Source organism: Phasianus colchicus, chromosome 6, assembly GCF_987193195.1.
Source record: "Phasianus colchicus chromosome 6, bPhaCol1.hap1.1, whole genome shotgun sequence".
Classification (NCBI taxonomy): domain Eukaryota; kingdom Metazoa; phylum Chordata; class Aves; order Galliformes; family Phasianidae; genus Phasianus; species Phasianus colchicus.
Genome location: NC_143441.1, coordinates 6,219,487 through 6,234,926, shown reverse-complemented (window position 1 = coordinate 6,234,926; position 15,440 = coordinate 6,219,487). Strand labels below are relative to the sequence as shown.

The 15,440-nt window shown below is 35.7% G+C and overlaps 1 protein-coding gene across 11 annotated transcripts in view; it reads right to left on the bottom strand.

The window, feature by feature from the left end:
- Positions 1 to 15,440, bottom strand: part of BBS9 (Bardet-Biedl syndrome 9) — a 279,729-nt gene that overhangs the window by 140,399 nt on the left and 123,890 nt on the right. The gene's annotated exons all lie outside the window — the stretch shown is intronic.

Below are 15,440 nucleotides of genomic sequence, written 5' to 3'. Positions count from 1 at the left end.
AAAATATTTCTAATATTATACAGAGATAAATAAATTTAAATAATAATACATGGACAGTTTGAGACAGATAATGGTTAAATTCAGCAGTTGTATTAAAAAGTGGATAAACAGAAGTTCCTGAATGCAACATCTAGAATTCAGAACAGAATATATAAATACAAACATAATGCTTTTTCCATATCAGATGGATGATGTGTTATATTTGGTATAAAATAAATAAAGCATTTACTCACACAGACAACACCCAGTAAAAGAAGATCTAAGTTTCTGCCCCACTTTAAGGAGCACCTTCAAAAATTAGCTTCAAGTTTCTGCTCTCTAGTATGGCTTTCAGTAACACAGACAAACCAAAGACATTTCTCTGAGTAAGAATTCTGGATGGCAAATGTCTTATTATTTGTTACAAAGCTATTAAATGTCTCATAATTTTACACATTATTTCATTTATATAGAATCATCTCTTCTTGATGCATTCTGTAATCTTAAACTATATTTAATATTGAGAACTCGTGATTAATTTGGAATGTCAAATTAGTCACATAGTTGACTCGTTTTTCATTACAATCTTATAGACCCTACATGGTGTTGCCACCAATAGATAAGACTTTGTAGTCTGCTAATTTCATGATAATTTCTCATGATCTCTCTCATTATTCAGCTACTCGTAAGCAAGTTTCGTATATGTGCTGCATATATGTGCATGCATAGGAAAGTAATATTCATTTGTCACAGCATTAGCATCAACTCTTACAACAGTCTTTACTAGTTAGAACTTATTTTGAGAAGAATCTTTATAGACTTAACAAGACTTGAGGCAACAGTCTGGAACCAACCAACGGAATCTGCCTTCTAAACTAACAGAAATCAACACCAAGGTAGCTCTTCTGGTGGTAATTACTCAGGTAGAACAAAAAACCAGCTGCTTTAGTATCCAGTTGCAGTTAATTGAACCACAGTCTTCTAGTTCATAGAATCCTTAGAGTTGGAAGGGACCTCTGAAGGCCACCTAGTGCAGTTCTTTCTCATGCTGTATTATTCTTGAGTAGAAACAATCAGCTGAATAGCAAAATCGCCTCCTTAACAAGATTCTGTGACTACATGAGCATAACATCTTTAGTCTGTTAGAAGACAATGGAACCAACACTTGTGAGAGTCCACCGCTAAATAAGTTCAGTGAATTTCTTTTCTCAGATTCATATGGTTTTTGTGGAGGGGAAGATACTAACACAGACTCAAAGCAGCAAAAGCCATCCTTCCTGAACTTGTTGGTTCCTAAGAACAGGTCAAGAACAGATTCTTAGATGCTGTCAAGTGCACTGATGAGACTAAAAAGTTACATGTACTTCACCCTGGCCAAAACACACACTAGTCTTCACTAACAGAGTCCTGAAAATGTGCTATATTTGTAATTAAAAGTTAATGTTTTGAAGAGGAACTGGATCAACTAGAGGGTTTTTTGGGTGTTGTTTTGTTTTGTCTGTTTGTTTTAACATTTGCCTTTCCTGACTTGAAAACAGTAACAACATTAACCTGTTGTCTAATCAGAAAATTTTCACCCCCAAAATATGCAAATTAGAATAATCATGCCAGTCAGTCAATGCTGTGATAGCTTAACATTTTTCAAATATTCTAGACAGAGTCCATTGGAGTGTAATCTACCCACCAACCTGTGGTGGTGACAGGAAACAATCCATTCATCAGTCAATTTAAAGAGCTTAATGAGCTGGTAAATGCTGTCTACATTCCCACATACTGGGCAATGAAACTTAATATGTACAAAGCATCAAAAAGCAGTCAAGCCAGGTTCTCCTAATTATACAACAAACCATGAAAAGTAAGACAACATAAACTCAAGAATCTTGAGTTTCACAAAAAGCGAAAGAAGGACACGGTTAACTAATGTCAGCATACAGTTGCTTAGAAACTGGCCAGTAATATTTCTCCAAATAAATTACCAAAAAAAAAAAAAAGCATGTAGAAGGAACATTTAAATAAGGAGATTGAAATACAGACTAATGGAAATCAGGAAATTAAAAGTGGCTGGTATTCTGTCCCTGGCTCCCACAGGTATGTTTCACTTTGTACCGTAGCATTAACATTTTCCATCCCTCATTCTTGTATGTAATTTCCACGTAAAACTGTTTTTTCAGCAGACAATAAAACCATCTCCTCCAATTTAAAGACTGTTTGGCTTATTAAGTCCATTCAATTTCAAAGCAGCCTTTATGATTAGTAAGTGAATACACAAGAGTGATATCTACATGGAAAAAATATCGACAAACTTTTTGTTGAACTAAGAATTAATGGCTTCAAGTAAGACTGCATGACAGAATTCTTGGTGCAAAAGCAGACAGAACTGAAGCAACAAGAAAACTTCAACACTTATGTGTTAAAAAGGAAAAAAGATGTTTGAAAGTACAGGTGGTCTAGTCTGTAACACACTGAAGAGTGATTCCATAGCCAGAGTTTTAATGTTCACTAGTGGCTTTTGCTTAACATTCTGTGCATTTGAGGTCTGAAGGAACAGCTTCAGTAGAAGTATAGCACTACTAATTCATCTTCCTATGACCAGCAAACATTGCTGTAACTGCCACAATAGAACTGAACAGTATTCTCAGAAAGGGATCTTAAATCATGTAAATTCGTCACATTGATTTTTGTGTCATCTGAAACAGATACGAGAACTACTTAATTCAATATTTTAACTTTTTAACTGAAAAAGGATTAGCTTGATATTTTGCATATACACACTATTGTTTTCCTTTGTAGAAATGAATCTGAAGACCAAATGTGCATACGTCGGTCCAGAAGCAATGTCTCCTATTTATTTCCATGGAACAAACAAAGAGCACAATAACGCTGCTCGAAGAGCCAATTCTCAGCTACAGAACACTATTCTTCAACACAATCACCACCATCATCACACAGCAACAGTAGGTAGTGGAATACTGGAAGGGTCAACCCCTACTGCCATACCACCAGCATCCACCTCTGACATTGTGGGCCAACATAATAGAATAGGAGGCATTACGTTTGGAGCAGCCCTTGCAGATTTGTGATACTACAACTTCATTGGTATGTATGTTCTTTGTATATAGGTTTCTCAGGTATCACAGAGTAGCTGAGTATGACAGTAAGTATGCATTCAATCTCACTCTGATATAAGCTTTAATTCAGAGCACACAGGGGTACCTTAGGAAGATTTAAAGGTGCTACCATTTGAACACGAAGAAACCTCTAAAATAACGTTCCCTGCAGGGTAAATAATTAACCTACTGTTATTTTAAAATCTAGACTAGACTGTATGCAAGATTTCATGCTGTAGATAAATTGTCTGGCTGTAGACACTAAAAATCCACGGACATGATACACAAGGAAAGGCACAGCACTGTAGCCTTCCACTTGACTGACTCTACTTCCCAAGAGTTGAAGTGGTCAACATACAGGTTAACTAGCCATACATAGAGTCAGGATTTTCAAAGCATTACAACATTGTTCTTAAGAAGAACGAGACACACACATGTGGAGAAGCATGAGATAGAACATAACTGTAGTCAGATTTGATAGTTTTACTCCTGTATTTATGGTTGCTTAACAGATTTATACGGTATACTTGCCTAAAAGCATAATTTTCTTAATTTTTAAGATTCTCCATCGATAGCATCATTAATACATCACTGCAAGTTCCTTGTATGAAAGACAAAGTTGGATGGTCACAGCCAGTGCATTGTGGTCAACATATCCATGTCCAGATAGGGGCCTGTAGGAAATGGTGTCCCCCAGAACTTTGTCCTACTACCAGTGCTCTTACACCTCTTTATCAGTGACCAGTACAGCTGGATTGGTGACATCAAGCAGAGTGGTGCAGTTGATACAACAGAAGGAAGGGAGGCCAACCAAAGGAACCCGGACAGGATTGAAAAGTGGGCGCATGTGAATCCATCTGGAGTAATGCATTCAGGTCTGGAGCAGGTCCAGAAAAGAGCTACGAATTTGATCAGAGGGCTGAAGCACCTTCCCTATGAGGACAGGCTGAGAGAGTTGGGGCTCTTCAGCTTAGAGAAGGCTCCAGAGGGACCTCCTAGCAGTCCACCAGTATCTGAAGGGGGCCTACAGGAAAGATGGGGAGGGATTTTTTATAAGGGCAAGTAGCAACAGGACAAGAGAAAATAGTTTTAAACTGGAAGAAGGTAGATTTAGAATAGATATTAGGAAGAAATTCTTTATCGTGAGGGTGGTGATACACTGGAACAGGTTGTCCTGCAAGGTTGTGGATGCCTATTCCTCCCTGGAAGCATTCAAGGACAGGCTGGATGGGGCTCTGAGCAACCTAGTCTAGTAGGTGTCCCTCCCTACAGCAGAGGGATGGGAACTAGATTATCTTAAAAGTCCCTTCCAACTCAAACCATTCTGTGATTCTATGGTTCTACTATCAGAGGGCTCTCATACAAACACAGGCTGAGAGAGCTGGGCTTGTTCAGCATAAAAGGGAAGAGGGAGAAGAAAAAAGGGAAGGGGGAGAAGAAAAAAGGGAAGGGGGAGAAGAAAAAAGGGAAGGGGGAGAAGAAAAAAGGGAAGGGGGAGAAGAAAAAAGGGAAGGGGGAGAAGAAAAAAGGGAAGGGGGAGAAGAAAAAAGGGAAGGGGGAGAAGAAAAAAGGGAAGGGGGAGAAGAAAAAAGGGAAGGGGGAGAAGAAAAAAGGGAAGGGGGAGAAGAAAAAAGGGAAGGGGGAGAAGAAAAAAGGGAAGGGGGAGAAGAAAAAAGGGAAGGGGGAGAAGAAAAAAGGGAAGAAAAAAGGGAAGAAAAACGGGAAGAAAAACGGGAAGAAAAACGGGAAGAAAAACGGGAAGAAAAACGGGAAGAAAAACGGGAAGAAAAACGGGAAGAAAAACGGGAAGAAAAACGGGAAGAAAAACGGGAAGAAAAACGGGAAGAAAAACGGGAAGAAAAAAAGGGAAGAAAAAAAGGGAAGAAAAAAAGGGAAGAAAAAAAGGGAAGAAAAAAAGGGAAGAAAAAAGGGAAGATGCTCCAGACATGGAGCATCTGCAAGGCCAGTTTGAATGGGGCCCCTAAAAGTCTGATGTAGTGAGAGGCAACCCTGCCCAAAGCAGTGGGGTTGGAATTAGATGATCTTTAAGCTCCCTTCCAAACCCAAACCATTCTGGGACTCTATGAAGTACTGATTAAGCTAGGTTGCACTTCTTAGAAGTCCAGTCAAAACCCTATTCAGCTGAAGTTCACAGCAGTCAGTTGCCATTTAAAACATATGCCCAAGTTTAAAAAAAATAAAAGAGACAGTGAATTTTCTAATGTCAATATAGTGATTTCACTTGGAAAAAAAAAAAAAAAGAATCTAATTGTTCCTGCTGTAATCACCACATAAGAATTTCTGGCAGATGAAGCAGTTCTGCTCCATGTTTGTCCTCACAAGTGTGAGACAATATACAGCAAATATGTGAGAAACTTGAATGGGTTTAATATTGTACATTCTACCAGATCACTCTGAAACAAAACAAAATGTAGATGCTTTACACATAAATTTTACCTCATATACTATGAATAAATCAAATCATTTCTTTGAAACAGAACTTCACAAACTTTAACCAAATTTTAAGCAATGCTAAGGTAAATTCTCAGTTTGTCGCCTACTTTTCTTCACATTGTGAAACATCAGACATCAGTATTAAAAATCTTTTCTGATACACTCTGGAGGTTTTGACATCTGAACCACTGATACTGTGAGCAGTGAACACACATCTAAGCAGCCAAGTTAAGCCTTATCTAGCCAATAATATCTCCAGATACAAATTAATTTGACTAAAAAGTGTAAGACACTTGGCAGAGAAATCAAAGAGTTGCAACTAAAGTCTACAGGACCCATCTTAAACATCTTAAGAGTGGATAAACCCACCCTTTCTTTAGATTATCACACCTTCTGAAATGAGAACGAGTTTTACCTGGATGAGTTTAAAGCAATTAGCTGTAGAAACAACTAGTTGTGGAAACAACCCAATAAGTACATTTTGTTAAATCCCTGTTCTGTAAAGTTAATCATCATCATTACACTGGGATTGTATAGGTACAGGAAGATTTTTATGCAAAAAGTCCTTGTAAGTTGGGTTTTTCCCAGTAATGAAAACCTGTAAAAAATGTGAATAATACACAGATTTGTTTTCAGACCTGAACGAGAACATACATTATGAGCAAAAAATAAGGTGCCACCATAAGACAGAAAGGAGCCTTATGGGGTGTCAAAAACAAGTTCTTAGACTTTATATGATACAACTTTTCATTTCCTTCTCTATTCTGAAATTGGCATAAATAAATTTCCATAGTGCACCAAAGCTTAAATCCTACAAAGACTCTAAACACTCTACATGCTCTACTTGCTTAAAGACCAAAGCAGAAAAACTGAACAGGTAAAGTTTTACGCCATTAAGTTGGAAAATAACTAGTTTGTCACATTGCATCATTACACAACCCCTCTCCCCCCAAAAATCATTCAGGTTCATAATTAACCCCAATATAAATGATTCCGATGACTTTTCCTTTATTTTAATGTAGTAATTATTCAGTTAATTTGGTTTTACCAAGCTACTATTCTTCAAGTACTTTTCTAGCTGTAAAAAATGAACGAGGGGTTCCTTTAAGTGGAAACCTTAGTTCATTTTGTGAAGCTTAGTACAGGAAGAGTATAAAATAAGTCAGTGTAGTTTACTGTTTTCAGCTCAAAGTCAGACTGATGGAAACTTCTTCCTCGTATGAAAGCAAAACAATAAGCAACATACACTGGCTGTGTAAATGCCATAGTCTACATACATGATTATATGACTTGGTGATTAGGTTTGATAAGTAATAAAGTTAATGACTTAATGATTTAGACTGCAAAAGAAAGAAAAATTATCGAAATGCCGCAAGACTTTTCATGGGGGAATTTTTCAAAATCAAAGATCATTTCTCGTGTGATTGACAGTGGAATGTTGTGTCTTGAAAGTCTGCTTATTACATCAAATACATAGATAAGACAAAGTTATTGGAATCTTTGCTGTGCCTTTTACTCCAGTTAAAGACCTTCAAGAAAGATGTTTTACCCAAAACTCTAACAACAGACACTTCCTTACACAAGGTAATGCAGAAGAGTAGCAACTTCTCAAAGAATGCTTGCTTATAATGCAAACCTGCTATGACAGGGTTTTTTTCTAAAATGGATACAGTCATTTTCATAGCTGTTTCTCCTACCTAAAAATCTGTTTACAGTGGTGCTTGCTGCCAAATCTCTTCGTAAGTATAATTTCAAGTCATATTCACCTAAAACCCTCCACAGAAAATGTATTAGACAGGAAGCTGCAGCATAACTGTAGGAAGAATAGATCAAGGCAAATCATACTACTATGCAGGAAAAAGCTTCTCCAATCTTGAAATAACCTGGACAGGATATCTGGGTGGGGAAACATAGTGTGCTATGAACAGCAAAGATGGGGATGTAAGAAGAAAGAGCAGAAGAGCTCAGTAAAATTGTAGGGCTGAGGACATTCCAGGGAAAGGATGGGGATAGCAACTTGGAAAGGAGGAGAAAAGTGTCTGTTGGGAGATTAGTTTGAGAACAACTGCTTTATGGAATTAACAGAACTCAGAGACCATGAAAACTGAGAAAGCTAGAAGTTAATACTGGCTGACTTCAGTGTAAATAAATCATTCTAATGGCACAACAGGCAAACTTGAACAAGACTCCTCCTAAATTGAGCTCATGAGCCAAACAGACATTGAAGTCTGTATTTTGAGGAGTCTATCTCAAAAAGCCTGATTTTACCTTGAAAGCCTTTATAGCTATTTATGTTATTATTCCTAAGGCAACAGTCATTTTCAGACTGCCTACATATTTATCCTACAACGATAGCCAATACAGTATTGAAAGAATGCAAATGCAATTTAAAACATACTGCAAAAACATGCAAAACTATTGCAAGTCAAATGATGGGAATTCTTGAGCTGTTAACTCAGGAACTTGCCTGGCTTATTTCTTGATTTTAGTCACAATCATGATTTCATCAGCTCTCAGAAGTGCTACAATACTTGGAAACTCAGCTTACTGAAAGAACGCCATAGCATTCATGCTTACCTGAATCAAGAAAACAAGCTTCTATACCTAACACAACAGTTCTATAATCACAAGAAACACACTGGTCATGTCTCTCAACACTTTAATTTCACAGTGATTTTAAAAGTTATCTTATTGTTACCCATACAAATTTGGCAAACCACTAATCCAAGGCCACTGAACTGGTACTCTTTGATGCAAACCATGAGCTAAGAAATTGCTATGCTATCAGTCATCCTCTCTCACATTCCTTAAGCATATCCTACAGTTCTAATGTGTCTATTTGTTTCTTGAACACCCACGAAAACAGCATGCAACATTTGCATGTTACTGAACTATTAATGTTTTAAGTTTGAACACACAGTTTCATGAGACAATGAATTCTTTAAGATGCACATAACCTGGTTAAATAATTATTCTCATAATTAGCTTTCTTCAACATTGTGCATTAAAAATGTCAATTAGTAAAATAAATACACAAAGAAAGAAAAAAACACTCATTATAGCAACAAAAAAAGGCACCACTGGAATAACTAAAAAGTGGGAAAATTGTAAAATCCTGCAGACTGGTAGAATTCTGATGTACTGATGAAAACCCAGACAACTGGCTCAAGTTTAAATGCATTCCAAAACCATTACATGCTTAAGTACATTTGTAGTGTAGTATCCCTTAATCCTGAATTTTTGAGGGTTTGTTTTGTTTTGTTGTTGGTGGTGGTTTTTTGGTTATTGGGGTTTTTTGTTGTTGTTGTTGTTATCTCAATCTTCTCTTTTGGAACTTGACTCCTCACAACCATTGATCCTCTTCTGGGAACTGAGGAAATAAACTCCTGAGTGCATCCTGAATGAATGGACTGGCTGTCTTCTTTGTAGCCCATTTCAGGAGCATGCTGTTTTGTTTTTTAACTGAAATCATCTAACACTTCATCTTTCCTTTCCTTAAAAACTTTTCACTAGTTAGCTAGCTAAACCAAGGTGTTGCTTGGGTTTTGCAGATGCACAAATACAACAGAAGTCATTCCTGAAGAATGATATACACCCAGCAGTGAGTCTGCTGTAAGTGAAGTCTACGAGTTCAGTGGGGTTTAGCAAAATAATTTTTGATAATGGAAAGACAAATTGGGCTTTGTTATTCTTGTTCTGTTATTGCTTTGTTATTGCTAAGTGTCAACACACCTGCATCTCAGAACGTTTCATTTTTACATCCGCGATATCCTTGTGGATGGTTTGATGATTAGGTCTTGCTATTTCCTCCTGGAAACATTTGCGACTGTTGTGACTGATCTCTGAGGGAAACGAATTCAGCTGAACACAATTAACTCGTATGTTAAATAAAAATCTAGATTTTCATAGAATTATTGGAACACCCCCATTTTATTTTCTATTATAGTATATATATATACTATATATATAATATTCTAATATATATTTCTATTATTATTCAAGAAAATGCTATGATGCACTGCTGACTTTTTTCCTTTTCTTTTTTTTTGTTTAAATTCAGACAGTAACATAAAATTGCTATATTTTTTAAAAAGTAGTACAACACTTTTTATTCCATAGCAAGAGTCTGCAGATCTTTCAGTTAGTTTATCGAGTTTACCAAATTCTCCCACGACAATCAGCTTCTTTAAAAGAACCTGAAAGAAAGAGTTACTGATCATATATATCTAGTTGTAAGTCCTTCTGGAGAGCAGCACTGCTATAATCACAGTAATGCATCACTCTTGTCATTAAGCAGTTAGATGACAACTGACCTGAACTCCTGGTATGTAACACATATTCAGTGGTTACTACTACAGTGAAATATTTTAGCATCTCTTTGTACTTGAGGCAGACAGATAACACTTAGTGAATAAAGAGAGTTTAGAGCTCCCTATCACAATATTACATAGAAATGTCTGATAACAAAAACTTATCTCCCACACAAAGGGTACATCTCTTGGAACAACTGCAGTATTTTGTATGATATCCTAGTTAGTCTTAAAGGAGAGAATATGCATTCTGGAGGCAAAATAATCACAGCAGAACACACTTCTGCCCTAACTAATTTACAGCAAGATAGCTGAGTAGGCTTCTGCTTGTAACAGAGATAGCCCACTGAAGATTAACTTCATTATCAATCTAATACTGGCAGAAAAAAGAAGCTGATAGCTCAAGTTAGGTAAAATTAATTCTCAAAACCAACTGTTTATATAATAGATAAGCCAGATTCTCTCTAATGTAAGGTTTACACCAAGCCTTAATGTTTATTCTGAGCTTGATACAAGGGAATACAATTAAACAAGACATGAATGCTATGATTCTTTCTGTCTTTAAAATTTTATAATTTTACTTATAAAATTATATTTTTATTCATAAAATTATAGATTTATTTACTTTTTATTTATAATTCATAATGCATATCATAACCTGTTTCTCCACAATTCTTTAAATAAATTTTATGCCATTAAGATTTTTTTTTTTTAACAGCGCACTTAGCAGAAGCAAATCCTTTAAAAACAGATTTCAAAAATCAAGCATTTATGTCCCATTCTTGCAAAATCTGGAAGTTGGCAAAGTAAGATTTTGAAAACACAATTGGACTTGCCTTCTTTTGAGAGTCCTTTCAGGTTGGATGAATCAAAATGCATTTTTTTTTTTTTACCAATTGATTGACAAGAAGATTCAACTGGTCACACTAAGACTTTCTTTCCAAGGCCAAAAAATATTTACACTTTCCTATTCTACCCATATAATTCACTGCTGTAATTCAGCTACAAATGAAAATCATTATTCAGTGGCATACGTTGCCTGCAATGGAAAATGAGTTGCTATGTTTGCCAAAACACATTTTTCTCACTGAGCAAAATTAACTGCAGGAAGAGAACGACTCGCCAAAAATCAGAGGAACTAAGATAGTGCATAAAGAAGTGGTGAGATGATATCAATACTCAACTTCTCTCCTTCTCCCAAATTATTTACCACAAATATTTGATCTTTTGTTTCTCACCATCATAAAACTCACCGGTAATCAATCAGTTTGAAACCCCGCTTTTAAGGGACCACAAATAAAAGCGAAGTAAAAATGGTTACCCATCAATTTGCACTACCTCACTGGCTTTACAACCCTTAGTCTATTTGTTCCTCCTGCAGCCCTATCTCTTTAACAGTAGTGAAGCAGACTGCTCTTCTCAGCATTCTGCTCAACTCCTATCTGAAAACACAAAAACGAAGAAGGTTGGAATATGAGCCATGCTTTTATTTCTCTTGTTCTCTAGTTGGTCACATGTGCAAAGACATTGACAGGCTTCAGGCACCACAAGTACCTTTTAAACCTCTATTCCTCATACAGGACCTTCCCTGCCAAGGAAGAGTGTGAAATCTCTTTCCTACAACACCATCTTCCCCTCACTTATGCTGTCCTAAGCCAAAACTATGCTTCAGATAGAGGATGACTTTCTTTTTATGAAAATTATGTTTAGCAAGAAAAATCTTTATGTTCCTTCAATTTATTTTGTCAATTATGCATTTAAAACCCACTAGCATTTTTTCCCAACCTTTAATAGACTTGGATGCTTAGATGTCTTTTTGACTGATACCATTGAACGGCTTTGCTTTCAAAAGGAAAACACTTGTCCATTAATTTTGTTCTTTGTTTGTTTGTTTTTTTAAGTGATAGATGGGCAGAGTTTAATGTTAATTATTATTACCAGCTGGAAAGCAAGGAAAAAAATACCACATGCTTCTCGCACAAAAACGACGTATTTCCTGCTGTATCATTCATTCTGTTTCTGGACAGAAGAATGGGAGGAAAAAGGGTATCTGCTATAAACGTGTCTCTTCAAGGCAAACAAGGGATCTTGATACAATTACATGGAAATGTACTTCCAAATTACTACTTGTCACTGCCCATCACTTCGTGGTTTTGTTGTTGCTGTTTTTTATTTTGGTTTGTTTGGTTGAGTTTGGGTTTTTTTTGTGCATTTACAAAGTATCAAATGACAATTTGTACTAGCTCATGGCAAGCAACATAATTTAAAATATCCCAGCCTATTTTAAAGTATTTGTCTGTTTCATAGTTGGAGCTTTGCATTTCAAAAGTAATTAGAACAGACAGAAAAAGTATAGAAAATAAGATGCATAAAAATCGATTGCAGATGTATGTTACCATGATTAAGACCTATCTTGGTCTATACTCTAATTACAGAATTATTGAGAAGTGACAATTTATTAGAAATTCTAAGGATTAGGGTTCAGGAAAATTATTCTTCTCAAAGATGTAATTATTGGCTCAAAGTCCCAGCAGTTATAAACATTTATGGAAAAAAAAGAAAATAATAAGTTGGATACTGTTAGTCTTGACAGAATCAAACCTCCTGGAATTATGGAATTAACCTTATCTTTAATCTTGAGAATTCTCAGTCAGTAAAGGACTCTTTCTCCAAACTGAAATTTTCTGTTATTCAAGAAGTCTACAATAAAATCCATTTGCTATCATGCATAAAGCCTAGCAGACTACCCAGCTTTTCCAAATTACTGATCCTTTTCTGGTGGTTTACATTCAGAACATCTTCTTAAAGAAAGCACAGATGATTTTGATACTGACTCCTATGACTCCTTCAAGGCACTTTGTGATTTTCTGTTCATGTTTTATCTTTTTCATCATTGCCTAACATTTATTTTTCTACTTTATCAATCAACACTATACAAGTAAATTTATAGTCCTTAACTTCAGTTTATTAAACTAGATCACAGAGTCACATAAGTAGATGCATTTAACTTACAGGCATTTATTTTTTCCTTCCAAATTACAACTTAATAAGAAGTTAAGATAGAATACAGACATTTACTTGGTTGCTATGATATCAAATGTAAATAAAAGTGGATTAAAGTGTGCTTCCTCAAAGCCAATTTATAGCTTTATTAGCTATAGTATAATGAATGGTACTACAAAGGGATGATTCTGAGAAATGAAAAGCATTTCTAGCATATCTAACATCAAGAGAACTATGAAGACATTTATTCTTGAGGGAAGTTATCACTGATGGCTATACTGTTGAGGGCACTCCATCAATCCTAAAATTGTAACATTAATATCAACAGAAATGTATTCCACTTGTAGTATGTTAAGCAAAAAGAAAGTATTAATAGCTTAATGATCAGACAACTGAGTATTCAGTCAGTCCAAACACCATGCAATCATTCTATCAAAGCTATCATGTATGATGTGAACCCTTAAACCCTCTTAAATTAGCTTGGATAAATTCTCTGTCTTCCCAAAAGGATTTTCTGTTGTTAACATACTATCAATCTATCACAAACTCAGCATTTTTCAAGCATCTCTTTTCATTCAGATGACTCAGCTTAGTAAAAATGACTGAAAAACAACCCTTAAAATGTTCCTTGCTATTTTCAGATTTTTTAGTAATTCAAATTGCTGTCACTGCCTGTTTTAAGTTAATTCCTGCATATTACAGAACAGCTTTATATGCATAATAAAATCTCTGACGAACCATCAATATGATTACATTGATCATGGGCTCTCCTGTTACCAAAACAACTCTGCCATATTCTGTCAGATATTTCAACAGCTAATGAAGCCAACACAGATTCTAAACAGGCATACTTTTTTAAGTACAGCTTGCACAGAACTGCAACACTATGATCAGAAATGCTGGCAGTATATACTTCTATATTCTGAATGTTGGCTACTGCAATAGTTAAAAAATAAAAAATAAAAGTACATTGGAACAAATCTACACCCAAGTTCCTTGACAGAATAAGCTCCTTATTTAACTCACTGGACAAAAGCAGAGATCTGAGAGATCTCATGCAATTTCTGATGTTTTGCTTCCCATACTCTGTGATATTCATGAAAGAATCACTAAAAACAGTGGATGCCCACAAATTTCCAGTACTGAACAAGAGCTATCCTTTTAATCAGCTTAATTTAAGAAATGCTATTCAAGTGTTAATTAGAAATTTATTCCAGGAAATAAAATATATCATGCCTAAAATCAGTTGTTCCTAGAATATGCATTAAATTGTAAGAAAACACAACAGAATGGAAAAATCAGAGGTATTTTCAGAAGCCTAAAGATCACATCATTAAAATACAAAGGAAAAGCCCGACTTCATTTTGTAGTACCTCATTTTGAAAACTTGTAGTATTACTGTGGCTTTATCTTTATAGACAAGCATTTTCTTAAGCCTTTGTAGAAACAGACAACTTATACAAAAAACTGTTGACAATGGGAACTCAAAACATCTCTTTTCTATTTGCTAAATATCAGGCTGGAGTGACTGCAAGGTCAAGAAAACAAGATGCGATCTGTTCTAAATGGAATGGTATGTATGAGAATAATGTTAATGTTATGGTCAGAGAAGCATTTCTTTTTACAGTAACAGTATATTCTAAACATTTCCCTTTTATTTAAAAAAACACTTTCATAATTTAATGTTCACAGAGCAGAAAATACTCTGGAAAGCTACGCTGCACCCAAACTATCTTCTAAAACATTCCTCCAAATAAAAATACAACAAGCCATTGTGCAGAATTGTTTGAGTAAATAAAATCCTTTAGAGTACTTTCTTTCATTACAGTTCCACTCAACTGCTTGCAAGGAAACAGGAACGCCAGCTAGGAGCTTCTGTCCATAAAAACCATTTTTTATGTCATAAGATTTCCCCCCTTCCCTCCCGTGCCTAACTTAACTTCTCCTTAAATTACATTCAGAGTTCTGCGGTTCCATAACAACTTCAATATGGCACGTATTTCAATACTTTGTAAAGGTTCCATTTCAATTTCCACCTCCAGTTACTGCAGGTTTACATTTTTCATCCTGGCTGCTCTGAGGGATGAACACCTTTACAGTATTTACGTGGGGTCTTACAGCTTTAACACGGGTTCTTGTGAACTACCATATTAAAATGACATTGAGATGCATATTAAGCTGGTATCTTATATTATAGATATGCAAAAGATTTCCCCACGATTTACCAAAATGTGTCAGACTCAATGTGATCTTTGATGGCAAAATAAAAGTGAGTCAAGCAAAAAGTGGTCGTTTGGGCTTTTATGAGACTCGTGTGAACCATCTTTCAATCCCATTCATGTGAGTGCATACATCTCTGTTGTGCAGCATAGTTTTCAAATCCAAAGCAAATCTCATTAAAACTGTTTTGTTTTGCCTCCTATGGGTCAATATCATGTAAAATGCCAAAACATACTTTATTTTTTTTCCCCAGCTGAAATTGTAGACCACTTGTAGTCCACTTGGAACACAGCACAAACTTTCTAAAATAGCCACAAACCATTCTAAGTATTCTGGGTATGTACTGAAGTCTGAATTCACCGTATAT